Consider the following 23,176-nt stretch of genomic DNA (forward strand, 5'->3'; position numbering starts at 1 on the left):
TTATAAGGAACGTACTCCTTTGATAATGGTATTAGCCCATTTATGAGGTCAGAGTCCTCATGGCCTATTCACTTCATGAAGGTCTTGCTTCCTAGTACTGTCACAATGGCAATTAAATTGCAACAAGAGCTTTGGCAGAGATAAACCATATTCAAAACATAGCATTCCATCCTTGCTGTCTCCTCTTCTCCCAAAAAAACTTATGTTCTCACATACAAAATGCACAGATTCCAACCCAATAGCCCCCAAAGTCTTAACTTGTTCCAGTATTAACTCATAAGTCCCAAGCCCAAAGTCTCATCTAAATCAGATATGGGTGATACTAAAGACCTGATTTATCCTGAGACTGTGACTTGTGAGCCTGCGAAATTAAACAGCTTATCTATTTCCAAAATTCAATAGTGTGACAGGTGCTGGATAGATATAACCATTCCAGGAGAAGGGAACAGAAAAAGAAGAAAGTTGTAGTAGGTCCCAAGTAAGGCCAAAACTCAACAGGGGAAAACAGCAATATGTCTGAAAGCTGGAGAACAATCTTTTTTGACTCCATCTTCTGTGCTCTGGATGTACTAGGGCCAGAGCTGGATACCCAAGGACTCAGGCAGCCCTGCTCCTATGATTTATTGAGTTGCCCACCCAGAAACTGTCACATGCCAATAGCTCTAGAGTTCTGGGGTCTTGGGGGACAGCCCCATTCATGTGGATTCACTGGATATCTCCCTATTGAGAACTCTCTGCAAGTCTCACCACCCCTATAACAGGGAATCCAGGTTATCTGATGTTTTATGAACCTAGACAGAGATAGTCATGAGTTGCTGTGGATTCATTCTGAGAAGGGGCAAGAGGCATGGAGTCACCACACAGACCCCGCAAGTCAGGTGAAAGTGGGCCAGAGGTGAGCAGCCTGCAGACTCGTTTATTTCAGTTGGTACAGCAGCTTATATAGACGAGGCCGCCAATCCGGTCAAGGGGTGGTTTATGAGCTAACCAATCACAGCCTGTTGCCAGGTAGGCTCCGTTGCCAGGTGGGTTTTGAAGCCATTCCTGAGTAACTGACACTAGCTTGCTAGTGGCCATCTTGTCATGGCCTCCTCATTCCACCACAGTCATGTTTCCATAGCTCAACAATTCTTTATGCCTATAGAATTAGCATCACATGAATGCAGCCAAGGCTTACTGCTTGTGCCCTCCAGAGCAGTCAGTCAAGCTACAAATGGACTCACTTGAGCCCTAGCTCAAATGTCAGGGGAGTGTTGTTGCATTGGAATGTAGGTAGTAGAACCCTGTGGTGCCTCTGATCAGTGAGTCTAGGGAACATACCTAAGGCCCAACCTCTGACAGCATTCTGTCATCTTAGAGCTCAGGGCTTATGATTGAAGGGGCAGCCTGGAAGATCTCTGAAATTTTTTAAAGTCACTTTCCAACTGTCTTGATGAATAGCATAAAGCACACTTCTTTTTAAAAATCATTACTATTTTAACTGTAGGTAGAAGTGGAATATGATATGATAAATCAATAGATCTATACACAATGTGTGTTGATTTGAAATCAGATCAATTAACATTTCCATTTCCTTAAATATTTTAAGAAAATTTTTTGATTAGTACTTAAAATTGTACATATTTATGAGAACAATGTAATATTTCAATAAATGTATACACTGTGCACTGATCAAATAAGAACAATTAATTTTTCCATTTCCTTATCATTACTTTATGTTTGGAAACTGAGGGCTGCTTTCTTCTATGCATTCATAAAGTATGTAATAGGTTATTATCCACTATAGTCACCTCACTATACTGTAGAATACTAGAATTTATTCCTTGTATCTATCTGTGTTTTGGTATCTCTCATCCAACCTCCCTCTATTGTCCTGACCCACCCTTACTAGCCTCTAGAAATCTCCATCCTGTGTTCAAACAAGTTTTCTTGTAGATTCTACATTTGAGATAGTACATGCAATAGATGGCTTTCTATGTCAGACCTGTTTCATTTAACATGGTGTCCTCTGGTTCTATCCATTTTGCTGCAAATGAAAGGATTTCATTTTTATGACTGAATAATAAATATTTCACTGCATACACACACACACACACACACACACACACATATATATATATATAATCACATAAGTATTCTTCATTCACCCATTGTTAGGAACATAGATTGAGTCTATATTTTGGCTATTGTGATTACTGCACTAATAAACATGGGACTGCAGGTGTCTCTTTGGTATGCTGATTTTATTTCCATTGGATACATACCTAAAAGTCTAGAAGTGGGATACCTGGAACATGTGGCAGATTTATTTTTAGTTTTTTTGAGAATCCCATATTGCTCTAATTTGCACTTCTATTACAGATGTTTAATAGTTCCTTTGTCTCCGCAACATTCATTTGTGTGTGTGTGTGTGTGTTAGGCATTCTAAATGGGATGTGATGATATCCCATTGTGGTTTTGATTTGCATTTCCCTGGTGGCTAATGATGTTGGGCATTTTTTCATAAATTTGTGGGCCATTTGAATTTATTCTATTCTAAGTATGTATTCATGTAGTTTTCCCGTTTTTAATTATATTACTTGGGTTTTTTGTTATTGAGGGTTTTTTTAATCCCTCATATATTCTGGATGTTGTTTGCATAATTTTTCTCCTATGCTGTAGTTGTCTAGCCATTCTGTTGATTGTCTGACTTCCTTCTATCCATACTAACCTTCTTATGAATTGGTCATTTGGCCAAACCTTTGGTGCTCTCTCTCAAACATACTTTTTTTTATTCTTTACATTGCTAGACAGGAAGTATTCCCAAATTTTATGTTCTGCTTCCCTTTTAATTTTAAATCCCATTTTAAATTCAATTCTGTCTCCCATTTTACTAGATTTAATTAAAGGGAGTCATGAAGCTCCTTCAATATTTTACTTAGAAATTTCTTCTGCTAGATATTCCAATTCAGTGTTCTTAAATTCTGCCTTTCATAAAGCCCTTAAGCATGGACACAATGCAGGCACATTATTTACCACTTTCTGTCAAGGATGACCCTTCCTCCACTTTCCACAAGATAATCTTTATTTTTTTAACTTTTATTTAGCAAATATAAATTTCCAAAGTACAGTTTATGGATTACAATGGCTTTCCCCTAACATAACTTCCCTCCCACTCGAACCCCTCCCATCTCCCGCTCCCTCTCCCATTCCATTCACATCAAGATTCATTTTCAATTCTCTTTATATACAGAAGATCTATTTAGTATATATTAAGTAAAGATTTCATCAGTTTGCACCCACACAGAAACACAAAGTGTAAAATACAATACTAGTTATAGCATTACTTCACATTGGACAACATATTAAGGACAGATCCCACATGAGAAGTAAGTACACAGTGACTCCTGTTGTTGACTTAACAATTTGACACTCTTGTTTATGGTGTCAGTAATCTCCCTAAGCTCTAGTCATGAGTTGCCAAGGCTATGGAAGCCTTTTGAGTTCTCCGACTTCGATCTTATTCCGACAGGGTCATAGTCAAAGTGGAAGTTCTCTCCTCCCTTCAGAGGATGGCCCTGATAGTCTTTATTGTTCATATTTCTACCATTATTCTGGTCATGACCACTTATGTAATCTCTAGAATGCTTCAGACATTCTCTATAGTTCTTTTTAAAATTCTGAGTCCTTACCAGGATCAACCTTAAAGCTCCATTTATGGCAATGCAGGGTTTTCTGTCTTGTTCATTCAAACTCTTCCAGCCTCCACCTGTTACCCAGTTCTAATGCTGCATCCATAGTCTCCGATATTTGTTATAGTAATAGCTCCAATTTGTGGTAACAATTTTTGTCTTAGTCCATTTTGTGCCGCTAAAATGGAGTACCTGGTTTTGAGTAATGTATGATGGACAGGAGTTTATCTCCTCATAGTTATGGAGGCTGAGAAGTCCAAGATGGAGGATCTGGAATTGGGCAAGGGCCTTCTTGCCATGCCATCCCATTATAGAAGGTGAAATGATGAAAGAAAGAGAGGCTATAGGGGGACTGAATTGACTTTTATAAGGGGCCCTTCCATGATAATGAACTTACTCCCATGATAATGACATTAATCTGTTTATGATCCGTCGTGGCTTATCACATTAAAAGGGACACATCTTCAAATTCAGTCAAAATGACAATAAATTTCAACATGAATTGTGTATGGAATAAATTATATTCAAGGATCAGCCTTGTGATCTAGTGGGTTAAGCCACTGCCTGCAACACTGGCACCAATATAAGCACTGGTTCATGTCCCAGCTGCTCCACTTCCAATTCAGCTCCCTGTTAATGCACCTGGGATAGCAGTGGAAGATTGTAGAAATGCTTGGGTCCCTGTCACCCATGTAGGAGACCTGGATGGAGTTACAAGCTCCTGGTTTCAGCCTGGTCCAGCCCTGGCTATTGCAGCCATTTGGGGAGTGAACCCGCAAATGGAAAATATCACTTTCTCTAACTCTGCCTTTGGAACAAATTTAATCTTTTAAAAATTATATTCAAACAATAACATAAAGGTAATAATAATATAAGCTGTATACCTTTATCAAAAGAATTGCATTAAAAGATGTGAGAAGACAGACTAGCAGAGCACTCTGTACATAGTGGAAACTCAGTAACTGTAACTATCACTCATTTGTTTGTTAAACATTTAGAAAACATCTGTTACATGCTAAGCACTATGCTAGGCATCATGGATACAGAGATGGACAATACACTTGGAACCACACAAGCCTATTAAAGGATAAAATGCCTAACTGATTTATTTTTTGAAAAGATTTATTTATTTATTTGAGAGGTAGAGTTACAGAGAGAGGTAGAGACAGAGAGAGAGGTCTTCCATCTGCTGGTTCACTCCCCAAATGGCCGCAACAGCTGGACCTGAGCCAATCTGAAGCCAGGAGCCAGGAGCTTCTTCTGGGTCTCCCACACGGGTGCAGGGGCCCAAGCACTTGGGCCATCTTCTGCTGCTTTCCCAGGCCATAGCAGAGAGCTGGATAGGAAGTGGAGAAGCCAAGACTTGAACCAGTTTCCATATGGGATGCTGGCACTGCAGGCTGGGGCTTTAACCCACTGTACAACAGCGCTGGCCCCTAAAATGCCTAATTTAGCACAAGAATGTCAAGGATGGCCTCAAGGAGGAATTGGTATTGGAAATGAGTTTTAAAGAATTTGTAGCCAACCAAAGATGAAAATTAAGTGTAAGCACCCTGAGTCAAGGGTCTACCTCTTGTGTTCAAAAAAGAGCCAGGGTGTCAGTTTGGTTGAAGTGGAGAAAGTGATAGAGAAAGAAATTAGAGATGACTTCAAAGAGGCAATGAGTTGCACGGCATGTAAAAATTTGCTGGATATTAGAAAGTCTCTGAATTGTAACAAACATGATGAGTAGACATTTGGCAGTACAGAAGTCAGGGTTCTTCAGAGAAATAGGCTCTGAAGAATATTTGACAGTATGGATATGTTGTCCAACAATTTTCCAAGTTAGAGTTTTTATAAAGAATTTTGAAATTGACAAGTAGGAGACTGCCTGCAGGAACGAGCAATGCCTAAGTCACAGGAACTTGTTTCTTCAAGCTCGTCTGACAGTGTAGTTGACAAAAAAGCTAAAGTGGTAGAAGCATGTTGCTCCAAAACAAACCATAAAGAAGCAAAAGATTGGTGAGGCCTTGAGAGCTCTATCATCTTCTACACAGAGCAGCAGCAGCAGAGATGATAACATGTTTCAGGTTGGGAAAATGAGGTACGTCCATGTTCCATACATAAAAGGGAAAGGTCAAATTGATATTCTAGAATACTGGATGGGTCCAGAAAGTGAAATGAAACCAGGAAGGAAAGGCATTTCTTAAATCCAGAGCACTGGAGCCAGCCAGTTCCTTCAGAACAGATTTCTGACACTGATGATGCAGTAAGAAAACTAAAATCTGAGCCACATAATACCTGTAACGTCTTAGTTGTTTTAATCTGTCTTTTTTACATTGGCTTTTGTTTTCAAACATTGTTTTCCAAGCTGTTTTATATTTGGATTGCAAAACAATTTGTAAGATGAATACTTTTTAATGTGCATTATTAAAATGTTCTCAGTGAAAAAAAATTTGTAGATGTTTCCAGGCCGTCCAGAGATTGAGTGTATTTGTCACATTTTTATTACTCTAATGAAATACTCAAACCTCAGGCAAGCTAAATTTTAAGGAAAAGGGGGTTTATTTTGGCTTCTGATTTCTGGAGGTTCACCACCCAAGATTGGGAAGGTTCCATTTGTACAGTCTCTGGTGAAGGTGTTCTTGGTAGAAGAGTCCTATGGTGGCACAAAGCATCACATGGCAAGAGAATGGGATTGCTCACATCTGCCTTTATCCATTTGGTTTCTCTTTCTGAATAAAGCCAACAGAATTCAATCAAGAAGACCCTACCCTATAGCCTTGATTCAATTTAATCACTTCCCAAAGACTCTGCCTCTGAACACCATAATTGGATTCAATTTACATACTTAATACCACCATTAACATAGACTTTGGGTACTAAATTCCTGTATTGAGTTTGGGTAGACAGATATTCAAATCACATCACTGCAACACTCTTTTAGAAGAGCTTATGAAAAAGCCTGATTCATTTGCTGAGTAACACAAAGAGATTCAATATTGGTTGGAATTGCTATTTTAAGCACAAGAAACCTATTCTGAAGCAGAAAAGATATTTATTAAAAGCATATTGAGGGGCTGGCACTGTGGCACAGAGAGAGCAATTAAAGATGGCTTACAGATGTTTGTTTTGGGGACGAGGTGGGTATTGGTGCAACTCAGTGAAACTGAGAAAATAAAAGGAGTAGGTTTGAGAGTGGGTAGATTATGAGACCTGTTTGGTAAATTTTGAATGGCTCAAGAAACAGCTATGTGAAGATTTTTAGCAGGCATTGGGTACACAAGTATCAAGGGTGGGGAAAGAGTATAAAAATGTGAATTTGTGAAACACTTTAATATCAGTAGTACTTGTAACCAAAAGGGTGAATTTGATTACACAAAGAGAATGTATGGTGGAAGAAACAATAAGGAGAGAAGTATGAGAAGACCCAAAGTTTAAGTGGAAGGTAGAGAAAGAAGAGCCTAAAAGATGAAACGTCAACATATAGTTTAAGAAGTAGGAGAAGACTTGGGAGGCAATGACATCACAAAACCAAGATGGGAATTTCAAAAGATTGGTCCACAATGTGAAATTGTGAGTTTCAGGTAAAATTAGGACTGAAAAACATCCACTGTTTAGATTAGACAGGAGGTCATCAGGAAACTTACTTGATGGGAATAGTAGAGATAGGAGCCAAACTGTAATAGTCTGTTCACTGGAATGAAGGGAGGAAGTGAGACACTAAGCATAATCAATTCATTTTACAAAGATGGTGAAAGGAAAAAGGATTTTCCAAATTTCAGAATGGTTAAGATCAAATAATTTAAAAATGGAAGTTCAAGGAAAGCTCTTCCCAAGAAAAACATGCAGCAAAGTGGCCAAAATTGGCAAAGTCTCTAGTGATTAATCAATGAGCTTACAAAAAGCTTGGAGACATTCATTTAAAAACTTAAAAATGATACAGAAACTTGATAAGAACGGTGGGAAGCTATGGCACTTGAGCTAGAAACTGTAGCCTTCCTTGTGATGCTGACATCCCACATGGGTGCCAATTCATGTCCCAGCATCTCCACTTTCGATCCAGCTCCCTGTTAATGTGCCTGGGAAAGCAGCAGAAGATGGCCCAAGTGCTTGGGCCTCTGCACTCATGTGGGAGACCTGGAAGAAGTTCCTGGCTCCTGGCTTCAGCCTGGCCCAGCCTTTACTGTTGCAGCTATTTGGGGGAGTAAACCAGCAGATGGAAGACCTATCTCTCTCTGTGTCTCTCCCTCTCTCTCTCGTAACTCTGACTTTCAAATAAATAAGATAAATCTTAAAAGAATACTTTTCTACTTGTTTTTTGCTCTCTCCTAATCATGCATTATGGTTCTGTCATTACACTTGTACTGGCGATCTTAATTATATCCCAAATTATCTAAAATTTTATTCATTGTCCTACATTCTTTATCTTCTCTGTTCATATTACATAATCTTTATTAATTTATCTTTTTAGGATCAAATTTATTGTTGATTCCATCTGAGAAATGTTTCAGAAAAAAACTATTTTAAATATCAGTGGCAATTTACCATCTCAGAATTTTGGGGTAGAAGATGTATTTTGTATGCCTTAGGTAGTTGTTAAACATTACAAAATACAATTTCCCACAACTCTGTTCTGTTAAGGGCCTATATTAAGCGATGGAAGCAGTCAGGAAAAGAGATGTTCTCTACCTCCAATTCTCACTCTATAGGCAGGATCCAGGCAAGGTAACTGGCGAAGAGAATGGCTTCTTTCTTGCAGAGCTCTGTATTAGTGTGAAGGCTTTCTAATTTACTTGAAAGTCAAGAGGTGGCTCCCATGTTGCCATGTTTTCCAAGGTAGAAATCTATTTTAGAAGATGCATACATAGCAGTGTCAAGAGTGGCATCACACAAGTGTTCCCTGTGCATGTATGCACACATGCCCACACATACAGACACACACATAACTTTCTCCATAGGAGGAGATCTGGGTGAATATCCAGAGAATAATGAGTTTCTCATCCACATGTCCCAGCTCCTTATCCATAATGCAGAGCTTCTTCCTAGAGGCAGATCTGAGGAAGCCTAAATGACTAGTCACACTGTCTGCCAAGGAATTCAACTACAGTTGGATCAGACCATGGAATAATTTCTACTGCAGAGCATTGTGGAAAAACAATACAGCAATCGTCTCAAAATTAATAGAGGCTAACAATTTACTATAATACTAGTAGAAGCAGAACAACCAGAAGCTTACAAAAAATATCAGGGAAAGAGACAGTCAAAGAGAACCAGGCAAAAAAATTACAGTCATGCCTGGTGGTTATGAAACTCTGTGTATGCCTAAGGCTGTAGCCTCTGAGGAGTAAGAAAAGGAACTCTGCATTGAGGAGGAAATAGACTTCACTGATATAAATCTGCTGGGCCACAAACAAATAAGAGTTAAGCAGCAGTTAAAAGCCTGGGAGGGGAAGAAATTCAGAGTCTAGAGTTATTTCCACAAATTATATAAAATATCCACTTGAACATTTGATTTCAGAATAGTTATAAATTTATAAAATAAAATTGTGCAGTAACAATTTCTCACTCCCTCTACTATTTAACACCTCACATTATATATATTTGTCACTATGAATGAAGGATATCCAATTTCCCCCATTTGTCCATTTTAACAAAAATAAACATACAGAGAAATGAAAGTATGACTAAAATATATGAAAACAATATATAATAGAACTGCTTTTGAGGATATCCAGATATGGAACTTAAATGAAAAAAAGTCCAAAGAAGCTATTCTAAATGTGGTCAAAGAACTATGAAAATCATACCTAAGAAATTAGAAGAATAATATGATGATAATATTTAATGACATAGAACAGTCAATAAAGCAACAGAAATTATATAAAAGAATCAAATAGTATTTCTGGAGTTGAAAGTTACAATAATGAAAATGAAACATTTCTCAGATGGAATCAACAATAAATTTGATCCTAAAAAAGATAAATTAATAAAGATTATGTAATATGAACAGAGAAGGTAAAGAATGTAGGACAATGAATAAAATTTTAGATAATTTGGGATATAATTAAGATCGCCAGTACAAACGTAATGATAGAACCATAATGCATGATTAGGAGAGAGCAAAAAAAAAAGTAGAAAAGTATTCTTTTTAAGATTTATCTTATTTATTTGAAAGTCAGAGTTACGAGAGAGAGAGGGAGAGACACAGAGAGAGATAGGTCTTCCATCTGGTTTACTCCCCCAAATAGCTGCAACAGTAAAGGCTGGGCCAGGCTGAAGCCAGGAGCCAGGAACTTCTTCCAGGTCTCCCACATGAGTGCAGAGGCCCAAGCACTTGGGCCATCTTCTGCTGCTTTCCCAGGCACATTAACAGGGAGCTGGATCGAAAGTGGAGATGCTGGGACATGAATTGGCACCCATGTGGGATGTCAGCATCACAGGCGGCAGCTTAACCTCTTACACCACAACGCCAGCCCCTGTTATCGGTTTTCTAGGGATTACCATATAATTCTTACCTCTGTAGACTCTACTTCAGATTTATACTAACTTAATTCCAGTATGATTTAGAAATTTCATTCATTCCTATATAGATCTATCTGCTCAAGCCTTATGCTGCTATTGTTATAACACCTATATGTGTTAAAATACCTTATAATTATTACCTCATATAAATGCTTAGATACAAAAGAAATTGAAATAACAGTAAGTATATATTTATACAATTTATCATAATAACCTTCTTAATTGACTATTTTTTATTTTTCTCATGTATTAAAGGGGAGAGGGAGAGGGAAAGGGGAGGGTTGCGGGTGGGAGGGAAGTTATGGGGGGGGGGAAGCCATTGTAATCCATAAGCTGTACTTTGAAAATTTATATTCATTAAATAAAAGTAAAAAAAAAAGTTACCATCTGTGTCACTTTCCTACTTCAAAAATGCTTCTTGTCTTCTTGCATCCTTTGTCCTTTTATTATCAAACAGGTAACATTCCATGTGTTATAAGCCCAAAATACAATTAAATACATATGTGTTATGTGATTTTATTTTAAATAGACTATAGTGTTACTTTTATCCCCTGAAAAATTTTATTTATCAGTGCTCATTTTTTTGTTGAGCATTCCATTCACATCAAGATTCATTTTCGTTTCTCTTTATATACAGAAGATCAGTTTAGCATGTATTAAGCAAAGATTTCAACAGTTTGCACCCACACAGAAACACAAAGTGTGAAATACTGTTTGAGTACTAGTTATAGCATTAAATCACAATGTATAGCACATTAAGGACAGAGATCCTACATGAGGAGTAAGTGCACAGTGACTCCTGTTGTTGACTTAACAAATTGACACTCTTGTTTATGGCATCAGTAATCCCCCTAGGCTCTTGTCATGAGTTGCCAAGGCTACGGAGGCCTTTTGAGTTCGCCAACTCTGATCATATGATTTTATTGGGTGTAAGATTCTTGGTTGACAGTTTTTTTGTTTTCTTTTTTTAAAGATTTATTTTATTTATTTTGAAAGACAGAGAGGCAAAGACAAAGAGAGAGGTCTTCCATCCACTGGTTTACTCCCCAGATGGCCGCAACGGCCAGAGCAGCGCTGATCCAAAGCCAGGAGCCAGGAGCTTCTTCCAGGTCTCCCACACAGGTGCAGGGGCCCAACGACTTGGGCCATCTTCCACTGCTTTCCCAGGCCACAGCAGAGAGCTGGATCAGAAGAGGAGCAGCTGGGACTAGAACTGGTGCCCATATGGGATGCCGGCGCTTCAGCCCAGGGCTTTAACCTACTGCACCACAGCGCCAGCCCCAGTTTTTTTGTTTTTACCTAGCAATTTGAAGGTGTCATGCCATTGCTTTCTGGTCTCCATTGCTTCTGATTAGAAGTCATCTGTTGACCTATTCTAGGCTAGGCTGCTGCACATCCGATCCAGCTCTCTGCTATGGCCTGGGAAAGCAGTAAAAGATGGCCCAAGTGCTTGAGCCCTTGCACCCACGTAGGAGACCCAGAAGATAATGGCTCCTGGTTTCAGATTGGCCCAGCTCTGGCTAATACAGCCATTTGGGGAGTGAACTAGCAAATAGAACACCTGTCTCTCTCTCTCTCTCTCTGCCTCTGCCTCTCTGTAAGTCTTCTTTCAAATAAATAAATAAATTTTTTAAAAAGAAAAATCTGGCCGGTGCCAAAGCTCACTAGGCTAATCCTCCGCCTTGCGGCGCTGGCACACCGGGTTCTAGTCCCGGTCGGGGCGCTGGATTCTGTCCCAGTTGCCCCTCTTCCAGGCCAGCTCTCTGCTGTGGCCAGGGAGTGCAGTGGAGGATGGCCCAAGTACTTGGGCCCTGCACCCCATGGGAGACCAGGAGAAGCACCTGGCTCCTGCCATCGGATCAGCGCGGTGCGCCGGCCGCAGCAGCCATTGGAGGGTGAACCAACGGCAAAAAGGAAGACCTTTCTCTCTGTCTCTCTCTCTCACTGTCCACTCTGCCTGTCAAAAAATAAAAAAAAGAAAAAAAGAAAAACCTATAATAATATAAGTAAAAAATATCCAAAGAGGTAATTGAAGGAATCAAACTGTTAGAATGGGTATATTCACTTACTGCAAAAAAGGTGTTAAAACAGGAACAGGGGCACAGAAAATGTGTGAGACGTAGAGAATAAAAAAATAAAAAAGATGATGATAAATCAACTTTTTCAATAGTAATAATCAATTTTAAGAGAGATTATCAGATAAAATAAAAAACACAGACCCATTAAAAGATGACACCTAATATTAGGATTATAGAATACTTAATTTCCCTTCTCTCCACACCTAACTACCACATCCAACAGTGCTCTTAAAATAACTGTGAACTGTAGCTAAAAGACGTTACTGGCTTGTTTTAGGAAGGAGTTTCTAAAGCAAACCTAAAGACATCAAGAAATACAAAATCAATAGCACCATTGGAAACTGAAGTTCATGATATCTGCTTCTATAGAAAATATTAAATTTAGCCTAGCTCCTTGCCAGATAAACATAAAACCTCATATTAAAGGTCTATTTACCTCTGTCACATTTCCCTGATACATTGTATACTGTTTTCAATAAACAATTCTGAGAAGCACTAAAAGCATGTACATAGAAAAGAATCAGACAGACAAAAATATGGCAGAGATTTGGGAATTATCAGATTAGGAATTTAACACAAGAATGAATGATATGCCAAGGATTTTACTGGGAAAACTGAGCACCATAATAATGGTGCACAATGAAAGGAGAGAATAGGAACTCTAAGAAAGAATCAAACATAAATTACAGAAATCAATAATATTCTTAGAGAAAGGTATGGCAATAAAAACCTTCAAAACTGCAAAGCAAAGAGAAAAAAAAGGAGGAAAATGATGAGATTTGGGACAATTACAATAGGTGTAATGTGTAATTTGCATGCCAGAAGGAGAGAGAATAGAGAAAATATTTAAAGTGACAATAATTAAAAAATTTCCGAGTGCTGGCACTGTGGTACAGTAGGTTAATCCTCTGTCTGCAGCGCTAACATTCCATATGGGTGCTGGTTCTAGTCCCAGCTGCTCCTCTTCCAATGCAGCTCTCTGCTATGGCCTGGGAAATCAGTAGAAGATATCCCAAGCCCTTGGGCCCCTGCACCCACGTGGGAGACCTGGAAGAAGCTACTTGCTCCTGACTTCAGATCGGTGCAGCTCTGGCCATTACGGTTTGTCTCTCTGCCTTTCAAACAAATAAAAATGAATAAACATTAAAAATCAATGAATTTAATTTATCACATCAGCAGGATAAAAATTAAAAAACTCATATGAACATATGCAGAAAAAGCATTTGACAAAATTGAACACCAGTTAGTTAGAAAAACTTTTAGCAAATTAGGACCTGAGGGAGCTCCTTCAACATGAAAAAATATGCACAAAACATATAGCTAATATCATGCTTTCTCCCCAAGCATGGGAACAAGGCAAGGATGCTCCTCTAATCACTCCTATTCAACAACATACTGGAAGTCTTAGTTAATACAATAAGACAAGTAAGTAAAATGAAAGGTATATGGATTGGGAAGGAGATAATAAAATTCTCTTTGCTTACAGATCCCAAAGAATGGGCAATAAAATTCTTAGAACTATAAGCAATTAAAAGTCCATAGATTCTCTGTATTGTAGAATTGAACAACTGGGCAGTGTCTGTGTGAATAAAACAAAAAGACTTTGATGGAAGAAATCAAATAAAATATAAACTAATGGATAGGAAAACTGAATGTGGTTATGATGTTAGTTGTTCCTAATTTGATCCATGAATTCAATATACTCTCAACAAAAATCCTAGAAAGCTATCAACAAATTGATTCTAGCGTTTATATGAAAAACAAAATGACCAGAAAAACTGACAAAATACTGAAGAACAAAGCCAGAGGACTAAAACTAAGTCGACTTTAAGTGCTACTATAAAACTGCAGTAATCAAAACGGCATAGTGGCCAGCACCGCGGCTCAATAGGATAATCCTCCACCTGCAGTGCCGGCACCCAGGGTTCTAGTCCCAGTCGGGGCGCCAGATTCTGTCCCGGTTGTCCCTCTTCCAGGCCAGCTCTCTGCTGTGGCCAGGGAGTGCAGTGGATGGATGGCCCAAGTGCTTGGGCCCTGCACCCGCATGGGAGACCAGGAGAAGCACCCGGCTCCTGCCTTTGGATCAGCGCGGTGTGCCGGCCGCAGCGCGCCGGCCGCGGCAGCCATTGGAGGGTGACCAACGGCAAAAAGGAAGACCTTTCTCTCTGTCTCTTTCTCTCACTGTCCACTCTGCCTGTTAAAAAAAAAAAAAAACAGCATAATACTGGGGAATAAACGGATAAACGGACCAAGAGAACAGAATAGGGAATTAATGCTATGGTAATCAAGACAGTGTGGAAGTATCACACCAATAGACAGGAACAAAATAAGTAGTCCAGAAATACAGCCACGGAAATATGACCGTTTAATTTTTGACAAATGTGCAAAAGCTATTCAATGGAGAGATGATATTCATTTCAACAAATAGAATAAGAGCAACTGGACAGCCATAGAAAAGCAATTGGATATTATATAAACCTTATACAAAAGTTAATTCAAATGAATCATAAACCCTGTAGAACATCAAGAAAGAACCATAGGTAGTAAGATTGATGAATTGGGATGAGGTGGAAAGTTCCTATACTTGGTAACAAAGTAATACTGGTAAGAGAAAAGGTAGATAAATTGCAATGCATCAAAATTAAAAACTTTCACTGTGAAAAGTATGATTAAAAGTATGGAAAGATAAGCTACAGACTAGGAAAATATATTCCAAAATTACTTGTTCAACAAAGAATGTGCATCTAGAACATATAACGAACTCTGAAACTCCACAATAAGTCAAACAACCTACCTTTTCAAAAAAGGGGAGAGACTTGAACAATTTCACCAAAGAGAATATAAAAATGTCAAATAAGTACATGAAAAGATGTTCAACTTTCCTTAGAATTCTTTTAGATCACTTGTCTAGCAGCCACCTATTTCTCATTGGAAAAACTTTTATTTCTGCGACTTTCACTTAGTTCTGTTATACTGATGGATCTTTTCTCCCTTCTGCAGAAATCTGATGTTGTATCATATGATTAGCAAGTGTTCCTATTTGTTGATACTCTTTCTATGAATTGTGGTTGATATTGATATACATGAAGTTTCTGTTTGTTTCTACATTACATCCCAGAAAATGAATTCAACTGATTGCCGCTACATTTTAGAGGTTGTGTCTTAATCTTATCCCAAGTATGATGGGTTGAGAGTATGAGAGTGACATAATTTGATTTATGTTTTATCAAATTACCTAAAGGAGCGTTGGTTACAGGTAAGAGTGAATAAACATACGCTACCCTTTCCCTTCCACTGAATAGGACTATAACCCGTGGAAGGTATTTACGTGCAAGTATTTGAGAAGTGTAAGTAGGTGGATAGAGGAGGAACACCATAATTCAAAGTAGTGCAGAACCAGATGTATTAGTCATCCTTTTTCCACTCCTGTAGCGAAATATCTGAGGCTGGCCAATATATGAAGAAAAGAGGTTTATTTAGCTCGTAGTTTGGGGGACTCAAAAGCATGGTGTTGGCTTCTGCTTGATTCTAGTGAGAGCCTAACTGCAGAGGGTATGACAATGATGGGAGTATGTGTGAGAATGAGAGATCATATGGCTACAAAGAAGCAAGAGAGCTTCACAGGTCAGGCTTACTCTTTTATAACAACCCACTCTTGTGAGAACTCACTTTGTTAGATCACCATCAATCCCTTCTGAAGACAATGCCCTCATGACCTAAGCACCTTCGATACATTCCACATCTTAAAGGTCCCCACCACTTCAACACCACCACACTGAGGAGCTTTTAGCATATGAACCCTTGGGGGAAGGAGGGGAGAACCTCATACAAACCATAACACTAGGTATGAATTTACCATTTTTGTTCCTCTGGAATCTTCTGGCCTAAGTCTATTGCAACTCAAAATCTGGAAATGAGCAGTGTAGTACAGACAGAAATACAGAAAAAAATAGTCAAGTTCTGGATTGAGGAAAGAAAAGGAGAACTAAAGCCCAGAGAGTAAAAGAAATTCCCTGGTTCTTTGGTTTTTATTTTGTCCCCATTCCTTCATGCCCCAGCCCTCAATTGGTTTCTCATTTGGAAAGGAGCTTGCAATGAAAGTGATAAGCATAGAAAACTTCAAGAGGCAAGCCTGCAGGGAGAGAAAGCAATTTTCTATTTTGTTCAACAGAGCTGTGGCTCTAAGAAAGTTTGGCAGGGGAACAGTGCTGTGACACAATAGATTAGGCCATCACTTACAACACTGGCATCCCATAACAGAGGGTCTGTTCGAGTCCTAGCTAGTCTGCTTCCAATTCAGTTTCTGTACAGTATCCTTTGGGAAAGCAACAAATGGTGGCCCACGTACTCATGTGGGAGAACAAGATGGAGTTCCAGGCTCCTGGATTCAATTTGACCCATCCCCAGCCATTGGAGTAATTTGAAGAGTGAACCAGCAGATGGAAGATCTCTCCCTCTTTCTTGCTCTCTATTGCACCGCCTTTCAAATAAATAAATGTTAAAAAAAAAATTCCAGGCCAAACTTTACAGATTATCTTCTGCTCTTTCTTGATCTTCTTACTATTTGTGCATGGGATGCAGCACAATTACAGAAGTGGGCAGTTGTTGGCTGGAAGACAGAAAAGGGGAGACCCACAAAAACCAGAAAGTATTAGGGAGGCCAGAGAAGAAGGAGCATTGGGAGATAACCTCACAAAGATGCTTATGAATTCCTGGACTCAACCTAGAATTGTGCATGCATGAGTCTGATACTCATTAGCATAACAAAGGTTTTGAGAGTTGAGATAATGGACTTATTTCTGTCCAGGTCCTACAATGACCACTGGGTGACACACATAACAAGGCACAACTAACCTACACTGTAAAGGTTTTAAAAACTGAACTGACATTGGAAGTACAGCCTCAAGAATGTGGGTTAGGGGGCTGGCGCTGTGGTGTAACAGGTAAAGCCAGGGCCTGCAGTGCCAGCATCCCATATGCGCACTGGTTCATGTCCTGGCTGCTCCACTTCAGATCCAGCTCTCTGTTATGGCCTGGGAAAACAGTAGAAGATGGCCCAAGTGCTTGGGCCTCTGCGCCCACATAGGAGACCCGGAAGAAGCTCCTGGCTCCTGGCTTTGGATAGGCGCAGCTCCGGCCATTGAAACCACTTGGAGAGTGAACCAGCAGATGGAAGACCTCTCTGTCTCTGTCTCACCTCTCTGTAGCTCTGCCTTTCAAATAAATAAATCTTTAAAAAAAGAAAATGGGCTAGAATTTGTGGCTTGAATTGAACAAGTTCCAGTGCCTACTGATACAAAATATCAATCTTTCTCATAGGATTTCAACAGGAACCTGAGGTCCATAACAGAATCTTCAGTTTATAATACAAATTTGCTAACATCGAAGAAGTATGAAAATCTCATTTTTTTGACAGGCAGAGTGGACAGTGAGAGAGAGAGAGACAGAGAGAAAGGTCTTCCTTTGCCGTTGGTTCACCCTCCAATGGCCACTGCGGCCGGCGCGCTGCAGCTGGCACACCACGCTGATCTGATGGCAGGAGCCAGGTACTCATCCTGGTCTCCCATGGGGTGCAGGGCCCAAGCACTTGGGCCATCCTCCACTACACTCCCGGGCCACAGCAGAGAGCTGGCCTGGAAGAGGGGCAACCGGGACAGAATCCGGCGCCCTGACCGGGACTAGAACCCGGTGTGCGGGCGCCGCAAGGTGGAGGATTAGCCTAGTGAGCCGCGGTGCCGGCAGACAACAGGTTTTAATAGTAGGTGATATAAAAAATGATTGAATGGAGGACTTTTGGATTCAGCTATAACATGAAAAGAGCTTAGAATTTGGCACTCCTACCCTCACAATAAGAAAAAAGTTGAGGGGCCAGCACTGTGGCATAGTAGATTAAGCTTTTGCTTGCGACTCCAGCATCCCATATGTGCGCTGGTTCGAGTCTTGACTGCTCCACTTCTAATTCAGCTCTCTGCTATAGCCTGGGGAAGAAGTGGAAGATGGCCCAGGTCCTTGGGCCCCTGCACCTGCATGGGAGACCTGGAAGAAGCTTCTGGCTCCTGGCTTCAGATCAGCCCAGCTCCAGCTATTGTGGCCATTTGGGGAGTGAACAAGCAGATGAAAGACTTCTCTCTTTGTCTCTCCCTCTCTCTCTCTGTATCTCCCTCTCTCTCTCTGTATCTCAGTCTGTCAAATAAATACATAAAATCTTTTAAAATAGAAAGAAAAAATTGAACAAACTGAAAATAAATGATGTTTCTTAGATCCATCAGAACATTGATAGGACAAACTACTACCCTAAAAGCTGGAGATGTCAAATACAGAGAATCACGTTATCAGGAGCAGAAGCTACTGGGGCAAAGAAATGGGAGGAATGCTTCAATGGTAAGTTCAGTGAGTTGCTAGAAGCTCAGTGGGGACTATCTTAATAGTTAAAAACTTTTAGAGGCTGGCGCCATGGCTCAATAGGATAATCCTCCACCTGCGGTACCGGCACACCGGGTTCTAGTCCCAGTCGGGGCGCCGGATTTTGTCCCGGTTGCTCCTCTTCCAGGCCAGCTCTCTGCTGTGGCCAGGGAGTGCAGTGGAAGATGGCTGAAGTGCTTGGGCCCTGCACCCCATGGGAGACCAGGAGAAGCACTTGGCTCCTGCCTTCGGATCAGTGTGGTGCACTGGCCGCAGTGGCCATTGCGGGGGTGAACCAGCAGAAGGAAGACCTTTCTCTCTGTCTCTTTCTCTCACTGTCCACTCTGCCTGTCAAAAGAAAAGACTTTTAGAGCCAGTATGGGAGACTTCCACACTTTCTGGATTTTCCTGAGCCTGTCCCTACCAGGTTCTCATTGTGGTGAAAAATCCCCACTTCATTTGGCAACCGAGGACAAAAGTGATGTATTGGAATTTTAAGGCTGCTCTAACAAAGAGCTATAAACCATGTGGTTTAAATAACAGAAACTTACTGACCAGGGTGTTGACATGTAGATTCCTTTTGAGGGCTCTGAGGCAAAGGTTTGTTCCAGGCTTCTTCCCTTAGCTTGTCAATGGCCAACTTTGGGTCCCTATGGCCTCCTCCCTATGTATCCACATCATATCTCTGTGCCCAAATTTATAAGGACAACAGTCACACTGAACATGGGTCCAACCTACTGACTTGGCTTGGTTACCTCCGTAAGGATAGAAATGAGTACAGGAGGGCATGACTTCAACACACTGAAGTGGATGTGGGGGTCACTATTCAATCCATTCCAAGGAACAATTTTGAAGGAATCTCAGAGTGTTATGTTCTCCATAACAAAGAGATTCTATTTTTAAATAAAAATATTTTATTTATTTGAAAGGCAGAGTCAGAGAAAGAGAGAGAGAGAGATCTTAGATCCACTGATTTACACCCACAAAAGGCCATAACAGCCAGGGCTATGCCAGGCTAAAACCAGGAGCCTGCAGCTTCTACCGGGTCTCCCACGTGGGTGCAGGAATCCAAGGACTTGGGCCATCTTCTACTGCTTTCCTAGGCCATAAAAGAGAGCTGGTTTGGAAGTAGAGCAGCTGGAACTCGAACTGGCACCCATATGGGATACCAGTGTCACAGGTGCTGGCTTAACATGTTTCTCTACAAAAGAGGCCCCAACAAATGAATTCTTTCAAGGGAAACTTCTTTAAAAGAGTCTTAGCCAAGAAGGAAAGGCAGTTAAACAACTGCAGATACTACTAATCTTACAGTTTCACATAAAGCTGATTAAAAGCTGGTAAACTGCCAGTGCCACGGCTCACTTGGCTAATCCTCTGCCTGCGGTGCCGGAACCCTGGTTCTAGTCCCCGTCGGGGCACCGGTTCTGTCCTAGTTGCTCCTCTTCCAGGCCAGCTCTCTGCTGTGACCCAGGAGTGCAGTGGAGGATGGCCCAGGTGCTTGGGCCCTGCACCTGCATGGGAGACCAGGAAGAAGCACCTGGCTCCTGGCGTCATTTGGAGAGTGAACCAACGGGAAAAGGAAGACCTTTCTCTTTTTCTCTCTTTCTAACTGGCAACTTTGCCTGTCAAAAAAAAAAAAAAAAAAAGCTGGTAAATTTTGTAAGGGCCACAGCTGAAAGTAATAGTCCAACCAAAAGACTGACACCTAATCATAGTATTATAGACGATTCCCTTCCTCCCACGCCTAGCATCAACTGTAGCAGTGAACATTCACCAGGTCCCTAATAATTTTTATGCTCGAACCTGTGCTGTGAACACAAGTAAATAATCTCAGTGTAATCCTTACAAACAAAGCAAAGTACATGCTATTAATCCCATTTTACAGATGACAAAGCTGAGGCTTGTGAAATAACCTTGCTAAGGTCACAGAGGAATTAGGATTCTAATTCAGGTTTGCCAGATAACTAAGGTCTATGTTCATTCTAGTAGAGCTAATTCATAATGAGACAATCAAATTTTTTTAAACTTTTATTTAGTAAATATAAATTTCCAAAGTACAGCTTATGGATTACAATGGCTTTTTCCCCCCATAACTTCCCTCCTACCCTCCCATCTCCCACTCCCTCTCCCCTTCCATTCACATTAAGATTCATTTTCAATTCTCTTTATATACAGAAGATCAATTTAGCATATATTAAGCAAAGATTTCTACAGTTTGCACCCACAGATACACAAAGTGTGAAGTACTGTTTGAGTACTAGTAATAGCATCAATTCACATTGTACAACACATTAAGGACAGCGATCCTACATGAGGAGTAAGTGTACAGTGACTCCTGTTGTTGACTTAACAAATTGACACTCTTGTTGATGGCGTCAGTAATCACCCGAGGCTCTTGCCATGAGTTGCCAAGGGTTTGGAAGCCTTTTGAGTTCACCAACTCCGATCTTATTTAGACAACATCATAGTCAAAGTGGAAGTTCTCTCCTCCCTTCAGAGAAAGGTACCTCCTTCTTTGATGGCCCGTTCTTTCCACTGGGATCTCACTCAAGGAGATCTTTCATTTAGGTTTTTTTTTTCCCCAGAGTTTCTTGGCTTTCCATGCCTAAAATACTCTCATGGGCTCTTCAGCCAGATCCAAATGCCTTAAGGGCTGATTCTGAGGCCACAGTGCTGTTTAGGACATCTGCCATTCTATGAGTCTGCTGTGTATCCCACTTCCCATGTTGGATCATTCTCTCCCTTTTTAATTCTATCAGTTAGTATTATCAGACACTAGTCTTGTTAATGTGATCCCTTTGACTCTTAGACCTATCATTATGATCAATTGTGAACTGAAACTGATCACTTGGACTGGTGAGATGGCATTGGTACATGCCACCTTGATGGGATTGAATTGGAATCCCCTGGCACATTCCTAACTCTACCATTTGGGGCAAGTCAGCTTGAGCATGTCCCAAATTGTACATCTCCTCCCTCTCTTATTCCCACTCTTATATTTAACAGAGATCACTTTTCAGTTAAATTTAAACACCTAAAAATAATTCTGTGTTAATTACAGAGTTCAACCAATAGTATTAAGTAGAACAACAACAACAACAACAACAAAAAAAAAACACTAAAAGGGATAAAGTATTAAGTTGTTCCTCAACAGTCAGGACAAGGGCTGATCAAGTCACTGTTTCTCATAGTGTCCATTTACTGCAACAGGTTTCCTTTTTGGTGCTCGGTTAGTGAGACAATCAAATTTTTAAAGTAAATTTACTTATTTTTTCAAATAAAGAGTGCAGGTTTCATGTATTTCACATATACTTTTTTTTAAGATTTATTTTATTTCTTTGAAAGACAGAGTTACAGAGCGAGGTAGATCCAGAGAGAGAGAGAGAGAGAGAGAGAGAGAGGTCTTCTATCCACTGGTTCACTCCCCAAATGACCGCAACAGCCAGAGCTGAGCTGATCTGAAGCTAGGAGCCAGGAGCTTCCTCTGGGTCTCCCACGCAGGTGCAGGGGCCCAAGGACTGGGCCATCTTCTACTGCTATCCTAGGCCACAGCAGAGAAATGGATCAGAAGTGGAGCAGCCAGGATTCAAACCGGCGCCCATATGGGATGCTGGCACTGCAGGCCAAGGCTTTAATCCACCGTACCACAGCGCTGGCCCCCACATATACAATTTTAAGAACAGAACAACTGATCTCAAAATTTTATTATTTTGTAATATTTTATTAAATTTTAATGTATATACAGAGCTGCACATGGACAATAAATTTAGTTAACTATCACAAACTGAACACACCTACCTATCAACAAGCAGAAGTTTATTTTCCCTCATACTCTCCCAGAAGGCTTCCTCTGCCACTTTTCAGAAACTATTGCTATCAATGATAACCAATATCCTACTTTGATCATATAGGTAATCATATAGTATGTACTCCTTTATGTCTTGTTGCTTTCAATCAACATTTTATTTTTGAGATTCGTCATTTCATGTCTGTTAATGTAGTTCCTTCATTTTCATAAGCAATGCATTGTGTGGCTCCACCACAATATATGTCTGTTCTACTATTGATAGACATTTAGATTGAATCAAATTTGCAGCTATTGCAGATACTGCTGCTATGAGCATTCATGCATATGACTTTTGGTGAACATGATTTCTGTTTCTCCTTTGTTTAGCTGGAACTGGTGACAGAGCAGAAAATGATGGAGGTAGGGAGGACAGCAGGAAGGCTGTTGCACAAGATCAAGCATGAGGTGTTGAGGGTAAAGGAGAGGATGGTTATGGTGGGGCTGGAGAAAAAAGATATGTAGAGGAAAGAGAAAAGTGGATACAGAGATCAGTTTGTCTAGGAAATAAAGGCAATAGGAAAGTCAAAGACTACAAAGTTTTTTATTCTATTGAAAGAAGAAAGAAAGTTGAGCAGGAATGCTCATCAGGAGGGGATGCTTCCAAGTTTGTTGATGAAATATTCACAGGATGAAGAGGAAGTGTGTATCCTATTTGGGAATGTCTATTAGAAATC

General features: G+C 40.2%; 1 pseudogene; it reads left to right on the top strand.

Annotated features, from left to right (window-relative positions):
* Positions 1-5,556: 5,556 nt before the first annotated feature.
* LOC103345153 (activated RNA polymerase II transcriptional coactivator p15 pseudogene) lies at positions 5,557-22,906 on the top strand (annotated as a pseudogene).
* Positions 22,907-23,176: the final 270 nt, after the last annotated feature.

This window comes from Oryctolagus cuniculus, chromosome X (genome assembly GCF_051225735.1).
Source record: "Oryctolagus cuniculus isolate XC-2025 breed Fujian yellow rabbit chromosome X, ASM5122573v1, whole genome shotgun sequence".
Lineage (NCBI taxonomy): Eukaryota > Metazoa > Chordata > Mammalia > Lagomorpha > Leporidae > Oryctolagus > Oryctolagus cuniculus.